Raw genomic sequence first — 8147 nt, forward strand, 5'->3', positions numbered from 1 at the left:
CTGGGTTTACAGGCGTGAGCCACCACACCCGGCCAACATAGGTTGTTAATTTGAAACTGTATAGAATACCTGGTAGATACAAGAGATTATCACTTTATTAATAACATGTTAGAAGCTAGAGTGCTGGTACCAACAAATTCTCTATACAATAGCCCTGTTAGATCTGTGCCAAAGGGAGAGACTAACAATAGATTGTCGAGGCTTAAATGAAGTAGTACCACCGAATTAAAGGACACCAGTACTCTGACTGATTTTGCAAATGCCTTTTTCATTATCCCAATCTTGGGAAAGAGACAACCATAGTTTGCCTTCATGCGAGGAAGATCTCAATTTATATCTACTGTATTCTCACAGGTTATTTGAATTTACTAGCTTAATATTACAATTTGATTAGGAAAGCGTGGACTTGAGGCTGGTCCTAAATGTAACAATATACTACATTGATGATAATGATAACATCAGAACCTGACGAACAAATTAGGACTGATTTCCAGCAGGGAAGGCCCACACAGAGAGGCAGCATAGCATGTAGACTCTATCCGAGGGCCACTGGTAGCCCTGGGAGCCTACAAAAGGACCCTGGCAGTGGATAGACATACTTACCCTGGATTGGGCTTTTGCATACCTGTGGTAGATGTAAAGGCTCAAAATACTATAAAACACCTTGAATAGAAACGTGCCAATTGGCATTACTGTGTTATATTTCTTCAGACCAAGGGAAACACTTTACACCCCACAGTGTCCAACAATGTCCAGAGTTCTCACATCAATTGGACATACCATGCTGCAGATCATCCTCAAAGTAGTAGACAATTAGAATAGGAGAGCGATAGAGTTGTTGGCTAAAGTAAGGGAAAGTAAAGTATGGTCTGGTTTGCACTCCTTCATGAGGGTGTGCTTACTCTCAAGATGGGGAAAGCCAAGGATAGTCTCCACTAGATAGATTCCTCTACTGTCCTGGGCGATTAGGAGGAGAGGGTGTGTGGCAGAATGCTGGCACAGTTACACAGATCTTCTCCAAATAACCTCAACTTTCTTTTTTCCTACCTGATGCAGTGGTCCTGAGACCATGACTGTAACTCCAAGTGACAGAAGCAGGAATGATCCCTAAACAAGAAACTGAAACTTTACCTTTCAATCTTTCTCAAAATGTTATTTATTTATTTTTAGAGATGGGGTCTTGATATGTTGTCCAGGCTGGATTTGACCTCCTGGGCTCACAGATTCTCCCACCTCAGCCTCCCAAGTAGCTGGGACTAGAGACATATACCACCATACCTGGCTAATGAAGTAACAGTGAAAAAGACTGGCTTGAGGGAGAATTTAGCTAACCATCAGCTAATTTCTACGCTCAATAGTTCTGTACAACTTTATCATGTGGCACATAACAGTAGATTCAAGGAGGGAAATGAGTAATCAAATTAATACAAAAATATGAGAATGCATGTAATGCCTTTATCAGATAGGTTAGTTGTTTCTTTAAATCCCACTGCTACTCCATACAGGCTCCTTGAAATTATAGCCATCTGAGGCCGGGCGCGGTGGCTCAAGCCTGTAATCCCAGCACTTTGGGAGGCAGAGACGGGTGGATCACGACGTCAGGAGATCGAGACCATCCTGGCCAACACGGTGAAACCCCGTCTCTACTAAAAAATACAAAAAACTAGCCGGGCGAGGTGGCGGGCGCCTGTAGTCCCAGCTACTCGGGAGGCTGAGGCAGGAGAATGGCGTGAACCCGGGAGGCAGAGCTTGCAGTGAGCTGAGATCCGGCCACTGCACTGCAGCCTGGGTGACAGAGCGAGACTCCGTCTCAAAAAAAAAAAAAAAAAGAAATTATAGCCATCTGCATCCTGATACTATTGCTGTTTCTGTCATATAAATGTCATATCGAATGCAGATGCTCAGACAGTTTTGCTATAAAAGAGCCTAAGCCAAGGCCTGGGTGAGTGGACAGGTAACTCAGTACACCTGGACTGCTCAAATCCTGCACGTTCCAAAGAAAGAACTGGCCCTTAACTGGCTCCTGGGAGATAACTCTGAGCCCTTAAATATCCTACCTAATAAGAGCATTTTTGTATACATCCGTGACCTAAAAAGATTTAGTTCCACTGTTCTCAAATCAAAGACTAGAATCCCTGATATAACCATAGATGTGACCTCACAAAAAAATTTGTGCCTCCCAAATGTAAAGAATTAGAAAAATTCTTCTTCATTCATGTGCCTTAAAAGGCTCCAGGACCTCTCTGAGCCAAGGTTTGCTCTTCAGAAAGTGGAGTTATAGCGCCTCCCCTGGAATCTTGAACCCCAAACTATGATCTCTCCAGGGTAGTCAACGGGCCTTCATAAATTATTCCTTAATCCGAGGCTTCTCAAATCTGTTGTGTTCCCTAAGCAACAGAATAAATGCCTACTCTACTCAGGGTCTGACGGAAAAGCAGCAGCAAAATAAGATCCTTTAAAATATTTCTTCCTGTATTTAAAAGTCACACTGATTTGGTATACTATACAATAATAAATTTATATTTTATACAGAAATCCTGTTTTATAATATTTATCAGATCAATTATTTAGCTTTTTCTTTTCCAGATTTTCGAGTAAACTGACGTTCTGGAAGAAGCACCCTTATTTTCACCATTTTACAGTAGAAGAAGGAAAGGTAAGAGGCGGTGAATCCGAGACTCCCACTCAGGTGACGATCCCTTGCGGGCACTCACTCTCGCTCGCACTACAATCAGATCCTCCATGCGGCTTTCACATACTCTGTCACATTCGCAGCCAGAATCCCCTCGGATGGACTCTTACAAACCTCCAGCCCCATCCCGGGATCCGTCGCGTCCTCTACAGCCACCAGGCGGGCCAGCGTCCAGGACGCCCAAGCATAACCTCCCCACTCTAAACCGTTAGGAATCAGTGGCTGAACTCACTGCGTCACAATAGCATAAATTGTGACCCGATGAGTCTGTGCACTCGGAAAACAAGAGAACGCTCCCACGTCTCCGGGCGCAGCTTGTGCCAGCAACTAGGTCAGCGGGACAGCTGAGAGGATTCAAGCAACCTTCCCGCAACCGGTTCCGCCATGTTTCTGGACTCGTAGCCCAGAATACATTTCCCAGAGGCGTTCGCGGCCGACATGCTTCGCGCAGGAACGCAGCCGCTTCGCGGCCGAAGGACGCAGTATGGTAGCTGCTCAAAGAGCGGTGCTCAGCCCCGGGAGGCTCAGGGCTGCCCGAGGTAAGTAGTCCCAAAGTCAGTGCTGTTAGGGGCTGAGCATGCGAACAGGGCAGTGGGAAGACCATTTGTGACGGTGGCTTTTAAATACACCCCGAACGTCTGCTTCTTTTAACTGGAGTATTTAATTTATTTACATTTAATATAGCCACTGTTAGATTTAACGCTGCCATTTTATTACATTTTTATTTATTTTTATTGCTAAATACACAGGCTTTTATTTATTTTCTTCGCATTCAATCTTTTTGTAAATTTAAAGATGAGGAGGCCGAGTGCGATGGCTCACGCCTGTAATCCTAGCACTTTGGGAGACCGAGGCGGGCGGATTGCCTGAGCTCAGGAGTTCGGGACCAGCCTGGGCAACACGGTGAAACCCCATCTCCACTAAAATACAAAAAATTAGCTGGGCGTGGTGGCGTGTGCCTGTAGTCCCAGCTACTCGGGAGGCTGAGGCAGGAGAATCGCTTGAATCCGGGAGGCAGAGGTTGCGATGAGCCGAGATTGCACCACTGCACTCGCCTAGGCGACAGAGTGAGACTGTCTCAAAACCACAACAACAACGACAAAACTATATTAATACTTTAATAAACTATACTAAAAAGATAATGAGACAAACGTGCATTTGTGGAACTGCACGTCAGTCAGGCCAGTTCCCTGCAGAGGGAATTCCCAGCATGACCTCATTCATCTGTGAGGACACAGAGCAGTCCTTGTTTAGACAGACACTTTCATCTACTGCTCCAGCATGGTCAGTACTCCACTTCTTGATGGTTTCCTTCTGCTATGAATGCGCATGTCCAGTTGCTTCTTAGAGCAGACGTTTACCTTCCTCATCCACCAGCCATTGGAGGACTGGGGCCACCCAGATGATTGATTGGACCCATTCTTCCGGGAGGGTTTCCCAGTGGCCCTCTTTCATTACCATCATATCTGGAATCACATGAGTTTCCATAGCTGCTTCTTTTTTTCAAATCTTGCTGAAGCAGTTTTGAAAAACAAAACCACAAACTCACCTATTCCCCAGAAGTAATCTGTTATCAAAGATAATCTCCATGGAAACTGACTCCAGCTGTCCAACACTTGTGCATTTGAGATGTAAACCATCTTGCCCTCCCTCCCTGCTTCGGGGACTTACTACTTTTTAAAGACAGGGTCTCCCTATGTTGCCCAGGTTGGCCTTGAACTCCTGGGTTCAAACGATCCTCCCACCTATGCCTCCCAAAGTGCTGGGATTACAGGCGTGAGCTCCTGACATTTTAATTTCTTTTTGTTGCATGTTTCCGTTTTCTCTCCTTTCTTTATGATGGGTTGATGCATTATGATTCCAATTTTCTCTTTAATAGTTTGTAGGTTCTTTTAGTCATTACTCCAGGAATTTTAGTAAGTCCAAATTTATCAATAGTCTGACTCTCCTCACAGAATGCATTCAATTTCATATGCCTTCTTAGTTTTAAAATACAAGGTATCAGTTACATATTTGTTTTGTTTAAACAACCTCTCTGGGCTGGGTGTGGTGGCTCATGCCTGTAATCTCAGCACTTTGGGAGGCCAAGATAGGCGGATCACGAGGTCAGGAGATGGAGACCATCCTGGCCAACATGGTGAAACCCCGTCTCTACTAAAAATACAAAAATTAGCTGGGTGTGATGGCACATGCCTCCACACCCAGCTAATATCAGTAGAATACCAGCTACCCAGCAGGCTGAGGTAGGAGAATCGCTTGAACCAGGGAGTCAGAGGTTGCAGTGAGCTGAGATCGTGCCACTGCATTCCAGCCTGGCGACAGAGCGAGACTCTGTCTCAAAAAACAAACACCTCTCTGATGTTATACTATTATTTTGTCAGTATTCATTTACATTTACTCAGAACATTGACATAAGTATAAGTGGTGTTCAAATAAACAGAATGTTTAGGTTTTGTCAAAGAGAAATAAAGTGGGGCCGGGCACAGAGGCTCATGCCTGTAATCCAGTGCTTTGGGAGCTTAAGGCAGCTGGATTGCTTGAGGCCAGAAATTTAAAAGCAGCCTGGGGGGGCAAAATAGTAAGACCCCCCATGCCTACAAAAAAAAAATTTTTTTTTAACTAGCTGGGCCTGGTGGTCTACACCTGTAATCCCAGCTATTCAGGAGGCTGAGGCCAGAGGATCACTTGAGCCCAAGAGCTATGATGGCATGACTACATTGCAGCCTGGGCCACAGAGCTAGACCCTGTCTTAAAAAAGAAAGAAAAAGGCCAGACGCAGTGGCTAACACCTGTAATCCCAGCACTTTGGGAGGCCAAGGTGGACAGATCGCCTGAGGTCAGCAGTTCAAGACCAGCCTGACCAACATGGTGAAACCCTGTCTCTACTAAAAATACAAAAATTAGCCAGGCGTGGTGGTGTGCACCTGTAATCCCGGCTACTCAGGAGGCTGAGCGGGAGAATTGCTTGAACCTGGGAGGCGGAGGTTGCAAAGAGCCAAGATTGCATCACTGCACTCCAGCCTGGGCGACAACAGTGAGACTCTGTCTCAAAGAAAGGAGAAAAGAGTCCAGGCATGGTGTCTCACACCTGTAATCCCAGCACTTTGGGAGGCCGAGGTGGGTGGATTACCTGAGGTTATGAGTTCAAGCCTGGCCAACATAGTGAAACCCCGTCTCTACTAAAAATACAAAAATTAGTCGGGTGTGGTGGCAATGCCTGTAATCCCAGCTACTCGGGAGGCTGAGGCAGTAGCATCACTTGAACCCAGGAGACAGAGGTTGCAGTCAGCCGAGATCATGGCCACTGTACTCCAGCCTGGGCCACAGAGCCAGACTGCATCTCAAAAAAAGAAAAAAAAAAAGAAAAGAAAAGAAACAAAGTGAGACAATAGTAAAAGGGAGTAGACAGATTTTATTCAGTAATAACTACTGTATTAGAGAACAGAATACGGTGTAAACTGAGCTCCACTTTGGGAAACAAAAATCAGGAGTTGTTGAAAATGGTGGGGTGTACTAAAGGAGACACTGAAAGGTGTTAAGGGGGAGTTTGGTCCCTGTGACTAAGGCATCAGGTTTTTTTTTTTTACTAATTGATATTTATCCAGAGTTGAAACAAATTTCTTTTATCTTTATGACTAAGACAGTTGTGAAAGTTGGAGCAAGACAGCCACCAAAGTTAGGCCCTTACACTCCCATAGGAACTAAGAGGTTGAAGCAAGAGCTGGCTCTCTGAATGTTTGCATTTCAAACTCAGCTCTGAGGAGACAGCTCTTGGTGGTAGATTTACATCTCAAAGGGGCAGATAAATTATTTATAATTGCATCCTTTCTAAAGTAACTGCTTCAAGAGGGGGCTTAAGGACCTATCACTAGTTTCAGGTTTTGGCTGGAACAGTATGTTTTCAGAGCAGCATTGAGCTTTCTCAAGCAGGTTTTTTTTTTTTTTGAGATGGAGTCTTGCTCTGTCACCTAGGCTAGAGGGCAGCGGCATGATCTCGGCTCACAGCAATCTCTGCCTCCCGGGTTCAAACAATTCTCCTGCCTCAGCCTCCTGACTAGGTGGGATTACAGGAGTGTGCCACCATGCCCAGCTAATTTTTGCGTTTTTAGTAGAGATGGGGTTTCACCATGCTGGTCAGGCTGGAGTTGAACTCCTGACCTCAAGTGATCCACCTGCCTTGGCCACGCAAAGTGCTGGGATTACAGGCGTGAGCCACACTGCCCAGTTTACATCTGAATTTCATTCCAGGATTAAGTGTCTGATTCACCTAAACATATCGGAATGAAAGCCCTCTTATGGTTTTTACTTATTAAGTTTACCCAGAATGAATTCAGATTTAAAAACCGTAAAACCTAAAATTTTGAATTCATTAAATCTGAATGGTTAATGGTTTTCATCTCATCAAAATGCACTAAAAATAACACAAGTAATGATATTATTATATATAGAAGCTAATGTTTATTGAACGTAACAGTATATTCCATGTAGTTTCCCATAATTTTTTCATGTACTAACCCATGTAATTCTTCTTTTGTTTTTTAGAGAGCTGAAGTGATTTTACCTTTTTTCCTTCACTTTAAGCCAATCATGAAATTTCAGTGATTTCTGGGGTGAGGGCAGAAGGTGGTATTACAAATCATCGGGGCTGTGGCCCAGTTGCCTCAGGGAGGTGCAGGTAGGCTGGGCCCTCACTAGGGCAACTGGAGGAGCACGGACTGCCCCACTGGCAGGCAGATGATGTTCCAAGAGCGTGAGAGCTGGTATGCAATGTCTTCCACAGTTTCCAGCTTGCACAGCTTGCTCAGGCCATCTCCTGCAGTGGCCAGTGAGTTGGTGATCAGCTCAGCTGCTTTGGAGTCACCCTCAGCAGAGATGATGGCCGCCTTTTTCTGCTGCTTAGCCTTCACCACAAATCTGGCACTCTCTGCCTCCTGCTGGGCCACCTGTTTGGCTTCCACTGCTTCTATTAACTCCTTCCCGAAGGTCAGATATGTCAAAGACATGTTGTCCAGGATGAGCCCAAAGGTGGCTGCTCACTCCATAAGGTCGTTGCTCACCTGGCTGGAGACGAGCTCTCTCTGGGTGATTAGTTCTCCAGCATCAAAGCAGGCCAGCAGTGACTTGAGGATCTCAGTGGTAATGAACGGCAGCACAGGCTCATCATAGTCCTCTCCAAGGCTGGTGAAGATAAGAGGATGCTGGCTAGTGATGGGCTGGAAGAGGATGTGCAGTGTGATGCTGACATTCTGTAAATCTTTGCTACCAGTGATGAATGGTGCATTATGTGGTTGAGAGCAGCAGTCAAAGATAATTGGTTTTTGTACCCATGGGATGAGAAAGTGAGTCCCTTCCCCTACCACAACGTTCTGTACTCCACGGAATTGGTCAAAGATGACAGCTCTGTGCCCAGCATCCACATTATATAAGGCAGAATTCACCATGCCTCCTGCAACAG

The 8147-nt window shown here is 45.3% G+C and overlaps 2 pseudogenes across 1 annotated transcript; both read right to left on the bottom strand.

Annotated features, from left to right (window-relative positions):
* LOC100427623 (selenoprotein K pseudogene) lies at positions 3793 to 4353 on the bottom strand (annotated as a pseudogene).
* Positions 7131 to 8020, bottom strand: LOC719376 (prohibitin 1 pseudogene; annotated as a pseudogene). Its single transcript, XR_001441389.3, has one exon. The product of XR_001441389.3 is annotated as a prohibitin 1 pseudogene (transcript).
* Between the last annotated feature and the right edge of the window lie 127 nt (positions 8021 to 8147).

Source organism: Macaca mulatta, chromosome 19, assembly GCF_049350105.2.
Source record: "Macaca mulatta isolate MMU2019108-1 chromosome 19, T2T-MMU8v2.0, whole genome shotgun sequence".
Lineage (NCBI taxonomy): Eukaryota > Metazoa > Chordata > Mammalia > Primates > Cercopithecidae > Macaca > Macaca mulatta.